We start from the raw sequence: 12549 nt of genomic DNA, 5'->3' as shown, positions 1-12549 counted from the left end.
AAAGAAGATGTGGTCCAAAAGATACAAATGTAGGGATCCGAAGGGGTACGTGCACCCCAATGTTTATAGCAGCAATGTCCACAATAGCCAAACTGTGGAAAGAGCCAAGATGCCCATCGACAGATGAATGGATAAAGAAGAGGTGGTATATACACACAATGGAATATGATGCAGCCATCAAAAGGAATGAGATCTTGCCATTTGCTACGACATGGATGGAACTGGAGTTCCAGTTATGCGGAGTGAAATAAGTCAATCAGAGAAAGACATGTATCATAGGACCTCACTGATATGAGGCATTCTTCATCTCAGGAAACAAACTGAGGGTTGCTGGAGTGGTGGGGGGTGGGAGGGATGGGGTGGCTGGGTGATAGACATTGGGGAGGGTATGTGCTATGGTGAGCGCTGTGAATTGTGCAACACTGTTGAATCACAGATCTGTACTTCTGAAACAAATAATGCAACATATTTTAAGAAAAAAGAAAAAGAAGAAGATAGCAGGAGGGGAAGAATGAAGGGGAGTAAGTCGGAGGGGGAGAGGAACCATGAGAGACGATGGACTCTGAAAAACAAACTGAGGGTTCTAGAGGGGAGGGGGGGGTGGGGGGATGGGTTAGCCTGGTGATAGGTATTAAAGAGGGCACGTTCTGCATGGAGCACTGGGTGTTATGAACAAACAATGAATCATGGAACACTACATCAAGAACTAATGATGTATTGTATGGTGACTAACAACATAATAAGAAAAAGAAAAAAAGTGTTAAAGGAAAAGAAAAAATAAATAAAGTTGCTCTCACAAGCAAAGAAGGGAAATACACCAATTACATGAAATACCATTTAGCTGGATCAGTTTTCAACCAGTCTGAGGTGTACCAGGGTGACAATCACCTGGGGCTGGCATCTGTGCCCTCGTCCCACTGGCCTGACTCTCGAGTCCTCTTGGCTTACTCTCTCTGCAGATGAGAATCAATACAAATGGGGCGCCTGGGTGGCCAAGTCAGTTAAGGGTCTGCCTTCGGCTCAGGTCATGATCCCAGGGACCTGGGATCGAGCCCCACGTTGGGCTCCCTGCTCAGCTGGGAGTCTGCTTCTCCCTTTCCCTCTGCCCCTCCCCCTGCTGGTGTGCTCTCTCTCGCGCTCTTCTCTCTCTCAAATAAATAAAGAAAATCTTTTAAAGAGAGAGAGAGAGAGAATCAATACAATGAAATGAAACAGAATGAAATAAAAATAAATAAAATAAAATAAATTAGGGTATGGACCACCACTCTACAGAGAAGAATACAGTTGACTACCACATTTAGGTCAGCTAGTACACTATGTTCCCCGCAAAATACAAGCTTGTTAATTCTGCTGGAAGACTTCCCAGTGAAATTAACCAGAGTTTACAAAATGCAAATGAAAGCTGACTGAGACAACTTTCGCCACAGCACGAATGAGAACCTGAAAGATGTTTTCCAGAGTTTCCAGCATCTTATCCTGGTTACTCACATTAGTAACCAGGATAAGACGCCAAATCATTTTATTGGAAGTTAGCTACCGAGTTCAAAGAAGTATTTCCAGTTTGGGCGAGATTTAATCTAAGTCTGTCTCAAGTTTAAAAACAGTTAATAAAGGAAAAATATTTTGTGAGGCCTGGAAAATCCAAGACAACATTACCTTTGGTCATCAGGCACCCCAGATATTAAAGTTAAAATTGATGTGTCTGGATCCATAATCACAGCTATCTTCCTATTTCAGTGGGGTCACACCATAAGTAAGGCTATATCAGCTGACTTCAGCCTCTAAATATAAATCTTATGTTTAGGCTAAAAATAGTTAATTCACATGCAGTGCAAGAATTCTGGATCCTGAGGTTTATTTTGAAATTGCCCTATTCTGAGTTGAATGGCTGATCTGTAATTTGTCCATGTTTCTGTGGGGGAGTGTACCAGAAAACCATTCATTTTTAATGGAACGGCCATATAAATGAAACTAGCATCCTTCAAAAATGCAAAGAAAATATAGTTTCTGTATTTTGAATGAACCCTCACCAAAAGAATAGAACAAGCCACAAAGATACCGATCAGACTTTACTGTACGGGTTCATTCTTCAGAGTAATCATGGGCCAATTTAGTGTTTACTTGGCTCCATGATCAGGGCCATTGAACAGTAAGAGCATTTGATGATTCTGGCTCGCTGAAGTAAAACACAAGGTTGGAGTTTGGAGACTGTTTGCATATTTAATGGCCTCCTTGGAAAGTGTTCTCAGGGGTCCCTGGCCCTTCAGGCAGATGTTACCTAGAAATGAGGCTTTTCCCTTTGGACACCAGCTCGCTGTTGCCAGCCTTGTTGCCTCTCTACACCCTGAGTCATAAACAATATGATCTGACTTGGTTCAAGTGCAGCAGTTTGGATTAAAAAAAAAAAAAAATGCTGTGCTTGGAGTTTACAAAGTGTGCTGGAATCATCTGAAGAATTGGCGGGTGGCTTGCAAATGCAGACAAGCCCTCACCCACTGGGTCCTATATCAGGTCTCCTTTGGGGCAGCCCACAGGGCCGCTCCTACGTCTGCAGTAACCCTTGCCCACCGCTGACCCGAGAGGTGGACCAGCACTCCAGGATGTCACAGACAAGGGCAGTGTTCATTAACCTCTGAGTGGAGGGCTAAGACCAGTCACCCCTCTGCACCCTGAATTGGCGTCTGGGAGTCATCTACAGGGAGGAATGGCCCACAGGCAGGGGGGGATGCCCTCAGAATTGGGAACTCAGTCCCAAGTCAGAGGAAAGTCATGTTCACATCGATGTTTCAGCTTTGCGGGACCATGAGGAGCCCAGATATTCAGCTAAACCTTACTCTGGTTGTGTCCGGGAGGGTGTTTCTGGCTGACACTGGGATTTGAATCAGCACACTGAGTAAAGCAGAGGGTCCTCCCTGGTGTGGGTGGCCTCAGCCAATTCATCGAGGACCTGAGTAGAACACAAAGGTGGAGAAGGGAAGAATTTGCTCTCTTTGCCTGGCTAGGCTGGGCCGTCAGTCTTCTTCTGCCCTTAAACTGGGGTTCTTACGCCATTGGCTCCCCGGTTCTTGACCTTCCACACTCCAACTGGAACCGTACCACTGGCTCTGCTGGGTCCCCACCTTGTAAACTTGGGACTTCTCAGCTTCCAAGCATAATCTTGTGAACCAGTCCCATGCATATATAGAACCTGTCTGTTCTGTTTCTCTCGAGAACCCAGATTAACACAGGGCCTACCTGGAGGCTACAGGAGCTGAGTGCCCAGACCATGGGCAGGACTGATAACTGATTACTGAGTAAGGAAACCCAGACAGACCTCAGAGGCATCCAGCCCAGTGTCTGGGGCCCACAGAGAGACACTGGGTCTCAAAGAAGGAGAAACTGACTTGCCATGTAACCGCTAATTCTTAAAAAGACAAAGTCATCGCATCCACTGGTGTGACGATGCTCCTCTCAGTCTGGCCGGGCAGGGAGGACAGTGCAGAGATGGAGGCACCAGGGCCAGTGCCCCATGATAGCTGTCCTGGTGAGGGGACACAGTGAGAAAGACTGCAGATGAACAGTGTTTCTGGGAGCACTCGCCCGCTGATCGCCTGGTTGCTGCTTCATTCATTCATTCATTCATTCATTCATTCATTCCTAAGAATTCCTAAGACAGTTCCTCCCACCAAAACGCAGAATTAATTTCCTGCCTCAGTGCTAGATGAGATATGATGTCTCCCTTCAAAAAGCTGAGAAAACAGTCTGAAAACCTTCTGGAGAGGCTTAAGGAAGAGGAATCTACAGTGCAGGTGAAGCATCTCTGTCCACAAACTATTATCTGAACAGAAAGCAGTGGTCCTTCTTTCTCTTGGGGAACTCCACTGCATTCTGTCCCTGTGTACGGGGGCCACCCTGCAAGCAGCCAGCGCGGTGGGTGGAACCGCGGTCCCCTCCACCCGACGTTGTGAAGGAGGACAGAATATGGGTGTCATCACGGTGACAGCCTCCCTCACGATCACCGAACCCCTAACCCAGCCAGACAGAGCCACCAGAGACATTGAGGATTGTGTGCTTCAAACAAGCACCCCAGCTGTACTCTTGGGAAACAAACAAACGAACACATCTCACATCCATGTCTGGACAAACAACAACAGAAGACAACGTATGAAAATGTTAGGGGGCGGTGGGGAAGAACACCTGGGAGGAGCCAGCTTCAATGTGACGGTATTAAACAGACACATAGGATGAGAAAAAATAATGTTTTATATGTTTCAAAGAGCTCTGATCCATATTCTTTAACAGATTAAGAAGGGAGTGCGGCTATGGCGTGAGAACCACCAGGCGGGGGGAAAGATTGCTTTCAGATGAAAAACACGGTTATCACAATTTCAAGAACAGAATCAATGATGGTATTGAACAGGAAGGAAATTGAATACATTGTTCAGAAGACATTCCCCCCAACTTAAAAGGAAAATGTACAAACAGATGAAGACTTTTGAGTGAGAAGCATACGAGCCATAAGCTATAGATCCAGGAGGAAGAGAAACAGCTCTGTGTGTGCGCAGAGGCATGTGCATGCCTGTGGGACAGGCGAGGGCGCGCGTGTGTGTATGTGCGCGCGTGCATGCATCCGCCTACACCTCTCCAGGATGTGACCACCAGGCAAAGTCACAGGACTCACAGAGAAAAATATTCTAAATCTGAAGAAAGTTTTCAATGGAAGAAAAAATAATGAAAGGAGACGAATATCCAGACACACCTTGGCAAATTTTTGTATTTTTCCAAAATAAAGGGAACCAATATAAAAATGTGTAAGAGAAGGAAGGGAAAAATGAAGGGTGGGGGGGAATCGGAGGGGGAGACGAACCATGAGAGACGATGGACTCTGAGAAACAAACTGAGGGTTCTAGAAGGGAGGGGGGTAGGGGGTGGGTTATTAAGGAGGGCAGGTACTGCATGGAGCACTGGGTGTTATATGCAAACGATGGATCACAGAACACTGCATCAAAAACTAATGATGTACTGTATGGTGATTAACATAACATAATAAAATTAAATTTAAAAAAAGTATAGGATAAACTAGAAGAGGTGGGGGGGAATGATTGTCTACCAAAAAAAAGAAAAAAAAAAGAAAGGGAGAGAGACAGAGAAAGTTGGCATTAGGAAGATAATAAAGCCCGTAGAGAATTGTGTTGAGAACAAAGCAAAACCATGTAAGCAGCAGATACCTGCATGGGGGGAGGACAAGGTCCTGAGTCAGCTTTCCGGAGACATGCCCTGTCCTGTGGGAGCTTCTTCTTTCCACCCTCTCCCTGGGCCACCTATGGTGTGGGCATCGGACAGCACACAGCTCTGGAGGCCCAGGCCCGAGGGTCAGATGCATTTGTATTTTGCAGAGATGGGATTTTTTTTTTTTGCCTTTTTTTCTCTTTTGTTCTTGTTTTGCTTTGTTTTCTACACAGCTCCCCCTAGAAATTCCCGCTCTGTCATCTGTTGCAAGAGGCATTGTTAATTTATGTACCACTAAGAATATGAAAACAACAACAAAAAAGCCAATTATACTCGGACATCTTATCTGATCGATGTTAAAATGCAGAGAAGGAAAAATTAGTTCGTTAGAATTTGGAAAATTCACTATTTTCCAGGTAGTTCCGTGTCGAGAACCACACCCAAAATTCTTTTTGAGGTAGTTCTCAAATTTTCCATATTTCTTGGACGTCCACCTTCCACGCTCTTCGAACCCAAGCCAGGCTGCGCCTGACCAGCTTGGAACGAGAGGTGGGAAGTTAGTGGCTGTCCCTGGAGGTTTGCCTTGGCTCCTTGTAACAACCCAAGAGAGGCTCCTCTGGGTCTGTGTCATTCCATGCATTTCCTCAGGCCTGCCTTCATACTGGGGCTTCACAGAAACTGTTGTTTTTCACCCCGTGAAACTACATAATTGTGACATCTCTGTCCCTTTTCATTTCTGAGAATTGGAGTATCCAATCTGTCTCCTTGCATTAGCTGAAAACTTGGGGGAGTTCCTAAAACACGGTTTCTTCATCTGGAGAAATGAGTTGCCTTGTAGAGTAAATAACTAGGTGTTTGTAAAGCCCCAAGAGACAGAACATCACGTCAACGTGCCTCCAGAGCGATAACCGGCTCCTGATGCCTCTTGTGTGGCTCAGGTGTCCGGATGTGGATGTGGAGGGTGGACCCTGTGCCTCAAGTTCTGTCCCAGTGTGTTCTCGAAGACATGGCACTGCTGTGGCCTTAGCCACCTCCTAGAATGAAATGCACACTTGCATGAACCATTATGCCAGAAATGGACAAATTCTAGCATGTATTACAGAGGCCTGAGATAAAGAAGTGTATCAGGCTGAGAAAAGCGAACTCTTTTTCTTTAAACTATTTATTATTGAGACAAACACATAATAGTTTTACCTTTGTTCTGCAAAGAACATAAGACTTTTACTGAGTCAGTGGATTTTGATCTTTGGTACTAAAACGTGGAACGTAGTCAACTACCTTATATAAAAATTCCTGTGCTGAGATCCGCCCATCTGGTCCAAATCCTCATATTCAGGGTATTTTAATTGTAGTCGGCAGCTCCTGTCAGTCAACACCCCCGATGCAGGATGTCTAGCCTATGACCATTTCCCATTGAATCTTTTGCTTAACTAAGAGGCTCATTCAAGGGAGGGAGGAGGTCTGGGGTTGGGGGGAGGGAGGACATACGGGGGGGCAGAGGGAGGGGGTACAGATGACCAGGGGAGGGAGGTGCCATAGGTGAAAGGTGTTTTTAAGTCTTCACAGGGCAGAAATAGTTAAAAGAGCTAATTTTTCTAAACATGTCACCCAGGAAATCCCATACCTGGAAACTGAACTCTAGCCTGGACATACTCCTAGAAACCTGCCCATTTTGTCCTAGGACACTCTTCATTTTCTGAAATCCATGGAAGTAAAACCCCAATCAGAATTTCCTTTTATTTTAAAATTTAATGTACTCATTTTCAAATGTTTAATCAGCCTTTGAGTTTTAGTGCATAACATGGTTTTAAAGGATGGAAACAATTCAGGCATTAAAAAGGCAGACAGTAGAAACTATATGGAATCACGAGTGAAATCCTCCCACGCCCAGCACCTGCACCCATTGCGGAAGGAAGCACAGTTAACATGATTTCCCAGACACCTTCTGCACATGTACAAATTGCTTTGTTAAGTTGTCTTTCTAAAGAAATGGGACTCACACTGTACATGACGTTCTACAGAATATTTCTCCTTCAGGCAGTAGATAAAAGCCAAGGGAAATCAGGACAGAGAAGCATATCGTCTTTAGGGCGAGAGTGGATGCTGCAGGTGCCCAGCGCCCAGGGAGATGCACAAACCCGTCAGGCAATCGCAGGGCCTGGAGGAGACAAACCCCACATGAACACAAAGGCTGTTCACTCGCTGAAGTCACTAGCTCTGGGAGGAAAGTCTATCTAGTGCGTCAGTGCGGACACAACAGGGTAAACACATCCTGGGAGACCAGAATGCTGTGTGATGCCAAGGATGCTGCAGGGCTTACCTTCCTTGTCTGGTCTCAGACTCTTGCATGGATCTCTGCTTGGACTTGTGTGCTGAGAAATTCAACATTTGCAGTTAGCTGAGTTGGCATTGCTCGTCCCGCGAAGGCCCGTTTCTGGATGTGCTTTGAAGGTGCCTCGTCTGGGAAGCTGCTCCTCCCCAGGCTGGTCTCTGGGCCCAGGGAGCACCCTCCCAGGCTCCCCAGCCCGCCCACCTTCGCCTCCTCTTCTGGGGCCCAATGCCTGGCGGTTCTCCTACTCTGACAACCCCCACAACCCAGTCGCCATAATGAAGGAGGCCTCAAAAATGCTCTTAGGAGGCAGCCTCATAGAGAGGCCCCAGGGCTGCTGACTCAGAAGACAGAAATCCAAATTCAAGATCCACTATGCACCAGCCCTGGGCTTGGAAAGCCTGCCTATGCTCCCGCCACATCTCTCTTCTGAGTTGTGCAGGATGAACCTCCAAAAGCCTCGAGACCCTTTTTCCTACAAACCCTTTCCCAAATCTCATACCAAGGGGCATTTTTCTATTCTATTCTACTTTTTGCTCTGGTTTTTAGTGCCCACTTATGAGTCACTTACGAGCAAGTTGAAAGCGAGAGTTAAGCACAGTGTCAGGGATTTCCAAATGACAACCCCTCCTTCCACCTTGGCTCTCCCCCACATCCCTACCTCATTCACTCAGTTGCTTCACCCCTTCAAACGGCTTGAGGTGAACACGTGAAAGATCCTTCTGGGGAAGATGAGAGACAGAGCTCTGGTCCCTTCCCCAAGAGCACACATCCAGGCCATGGCCACGTTGGCATGCACGAATGTTGCTTCTTCTGAGAAACCTTCCCTCGGTGCTCCCTATTATTGTTGTAATTGCTCCGAATACCGCATGTCTGCCTGCGTGTTGTTGTAGACACCCCTGGACCTGGAACTCTCCAGACACACAATGATCAGAGAATGCATGTGTCACAGGGGCCTGAGGAAGGAGACCGTGGGATCTTCCCCTGCAGGACCAGGTGTTCCAGAGGTTAGCAGAATAACAGACACTAAATAAGCACTCCCCCACCCTGCTCCATCCCACAAATGTCTTCCAAAGGAATGAAAGAAATATGGGAAGTGAGAAGGGTTTGCCTACACGACAGGGAGCCCCCAAGCCTTGTGCATATTTTTAAATTAAACAGTCAAATGAAATGGTCAGTTGTTTCTTTTATGGCTCATCATTCCTGATTGGTCTGCCTCAACCATCACTGCCTCCCCACCCCCAATCCCCGCCCCCTCCCGGGAGCAGACAGGCCATGTTGCTTCTGTTGGATAATTTGACAAGGAAATGCAAGATTTATGTCTTAAGAGATGATTTTGTTCAATGGAACACCATGCAATTTGGCAAATGTCAGCCTCAAGGGCACCTCGGTGGTTGAGTCCGTGAAGCGTCTGTCTTCTGCTCAGATCAGGAGCCCAGGGTCATGGGATCAAGCCCCACATTGGGCCCCCTGCTCAGCGGGGAATCTGCTTCTCCCTCACCCTCTGCCTCTCCCCCTGCTTGTGCTCTCTCTCTGTCAAATAAATAAATAGAATGAAATCTAAAATAAATAAATAAATAAATTTAAAATAAATAAATGTCAGCATCAGTGAGAAATGTAAATGATAACTATAGAATTTTAATCAATGGTTTCCTTGGGAAATATCAAAATATACACCCAAATATTAGACCATCCCCGCCCCCTGGGCTTCATTAACATCCTTACATAATTAAACAACCATGGCTCAATGGCTTGAAAAATCAAATGTTCTTGAAACTTAAAAAAAAAAGTTTACTTAATCCATATGTTTACTTATAACACATATTTGGCACAGAGTTACAAAATTACCAGAGTTTTAAGGTATATATTATTTTGAAATTGAATTTCCGACTTTCAATTAGTGGAAAAACACAAAGTCTAAATCCAATTCCTGGGCAAAATGAAGTGATTTATTTCTTAGTCATTTTTAATTTTTATTAAAATTTCAGCTTATATATTTTCAAAATAGTGCTTTTTATTTAAAAATAACCCAGAAGTCCTCTGACTGTCACATTTCGTCTAGAACCATTCTTCTTAAAGACCTACAGAGTGCTTTTTTCTGCTCTTTGGAGACATTTCTTGTTTTTGTTTTTGTTTTTTTTTAATTATTTTATACCTTTTTGTGCCATTTCTGTGTGTTTACCTTGAGCTCCTCCTCTTGGCAAGAGGAGATGCAAGGTGGTAGCATTTATCAGGCACGAACCAATAAAGCCACCAATATTAACCTTATTTTGTCATTTCTGGTGTCTCCCTTCCTGGTGCCAAGACTCCTTACTGCCATAACTTCCAGCTAACAGATCCTTTCTCCTCAAGGAGGTTCATCTATGTTGACCTCGTTGGATTCGGCTGCCTCCCCTTTCATAACTCCCCTATACATTCCCCAACTGACCAATATTGACCCATACGTAGGAACATCTCTACGCCCCTGTTCAGCAGGAAGACGTTACAGAAGATGAGACCTTCCACCTTCAACAACCTTAAAGATTTAAGGGTCAAAATTGCTCAGGGGGGAAATGATGAGGGAAGAGAAGGCTGGCTGAAGACAAAGCATAAGCCAACACCCTGCAACCTCCCCTCACCCCCCACTCCTGGGGGGTGTGACCTTCTTCCAGGAAGCTCCCAACTATCTTCATGTTAATGCCTTCCCAGAGGGGAAAAACAACCTTAACTTGACAATGGCAAGGCCTCCCGTACCCTGTGAGTCTTCTTTAACATATGAAAATCCTTTTGAAACTTCCCTTTTTCCTAACCTCCCCCCAACCCCATAGTATAGAATCAGTCACATCTCACAATCCCAGTGCAGGAGCTTGTTCTGTCCCCATGCTTTAAGAAACTACAATTTTGCACCAAAAAGAAGAGGAAGAAGAAGAAGGAGAAGGAGAAAGAACAAAGAAAGAAAGAAAAAGAAAGAAAGAAAGAAAGAAGAAAGAAAGAAAGAAAGAAAGAAAGAAAGAAAGAAAGAAAGAAAGAAAGAAAGAAAGAAAGAAAGAAAGAAAGAAAGAAAAAAGAAAGCAAGCCACCGTGCTGTCGTTATAACGCGTCCTAGCAAAGGGATTCCGTGAGGATGGGGCTGCTTACCTGGGCCCTCCAACACAGCAGACACCAGCCCTGGTGCTGCAGGGCATGTGGAATGTGACTGGTGGGATGGCAGGACTGAATTTTTCATTGCATTTTAATTAATTAAAATTTACATAGCCATCCAGGGTCAGTGCCTGCTTTACTAGTCCACACACTTCTAGAGTCTCCACAGCGCGCAAGCGAAAGATATTTTCTTTAGTTACGAGGATGCAGAATGCATCTGGAGTTTAGTCCCCTGCATATTTATTGGAGAATCGGCTTCCTTCGGTCCCCCTACCACCTCAAGACTGGGCTCGGAGGATCATCGTCCTGTGGGCATCTGTCTCCAAGCTTCAGCCAGAGCCCAGCTCTTGTGTTGCCCCCACAGCCGAGCCCACCTGATTTAAGAGACTGATGACAGAGTGATGGGCCTCCCAGCAACCCAGCCAGCCTTGGGGGGCCTGGTGCTGAGAGCTAGACAGGACCCCGGGCCTGAGCCTCCTTCTGGTCCGCTGCATTGATAGAAGCTGTGCAATTAAGATTCCTTACCCCCATTCCTTTGTGATAATTGTTCTCCTGCTGAGAATGCATCCTGCCCCTGAACCACCCACAGGTTTCTGGCTACCTGCTTGCATCTTGGTGGACCCCTGGGCACCAGCACTGGTTCCTGCATTTAGCCAGTGGTTCAGCCAATGCCAACAACATAGACAGACTGCTTGTCATACATTGAGATTTCTCCACCAGGAGATCCAATGCTTCTGACCCAAACTTACCACTGCCAGTGGAAGCCCCATCCACCCCCCACCCCGCCCCACAATCAGTCAATCTGTCATGGCCTGAGTCTCTTATGGTTGGCTGGTGCCCACATTTTGAATGTTACTCCTCTCTGGGCTCTGCAGCACCTCCCAAGCGACAACCCACTGGGAAAACACCCTCCTCCTTCCCGTCCTGGGCTTCTCTCCAATGCCACCAGCTACTGATAGGGTTTGTTTCACATTATAAAAACTCCATTTTTCTGAGGTGCATTTATTTTTCCCCATTTTTTAAAAAGGTTGTATTTATTTATTTGAGAGAGAGAGAGAGCATGAGCAGGGGGAGAGGCAGAGGGAGAGGGTGAAGCAGGCTCCCCACCGAGCAGGGAGCCCAATGCTGGGCTCAATCCCAGGACTCCAAGATCATGACCTGAACTGAAGGCAGACGCTTCACCGTCTGAGCCACCCAGGCGCCCCTATTTTTCCCAATTCTTTGAGAACTTTCTTTAGAATATTCCAAGGAGTTTGTTAAGGCAATGACTGAGAACTAAAATGAGTAGATGTCACATTTGTCCATGTTTGCAGCTCAGGACGGAGCGATGTGCACACAAACACTGACATTCACAGAGTAAATATGTACAAACTTTGGGGTGCTTTTGCTGGTAATTATCAGCCCCTTCAAAATGATGATACTTTCAAACTATGAGTTCTACCTTAATAACCCTTAGGATGCTGGCACGTCTGACAAGAACATTTCCACAATTATGAGAATCAGAAAACAATCTAAATGCCCCATGTAAGAAAATACTTATGTGAATTATGATGAACCCTCACCATTGGATCATATACATTCAGCCAAACTACATTTAAATATATCGATGCCATGGGACATATCATTATTATTAGGTAAAATCAGGATCAGAGGAATTTCTTTTAAAAGATGGCAAATGAAGTTTATTTATTTATTTTTTTAGAGAGAGAGAGTGCGTGAGCGAGGGTAGGGTGGGGGGGGCAGAGGGAGAGAATCTCAAGCAGACTCCCGACTGAGCACAGAGCCCTATGTAAGGCCCTATCCCAGGACCCTGAGATCATGACCTGAGCCTAAATCAAGAGTCAGATGCTTAATGGACTGGCCACTCAGGTGCCCCTTGAAAGATTGCAAAT

The sequence above is a fragment of the Zalophus californianus genome, chromosome 12 (assembly GCF_009762305.2).
Source record: "Zalophus californianus isolate mZalCal1 chromosome 12, mZalCal1.pri.v2, whole genome shotgun sequence".
NCBI classification, from domain to species: Eukaryota; Metazoa; Chordata; class Mammalia; order Carnivora; family Otariidae; genus Zalophus; species Zalophus californianus.
Note: the sequence above shows the minus strand (reverse complement) of the source record.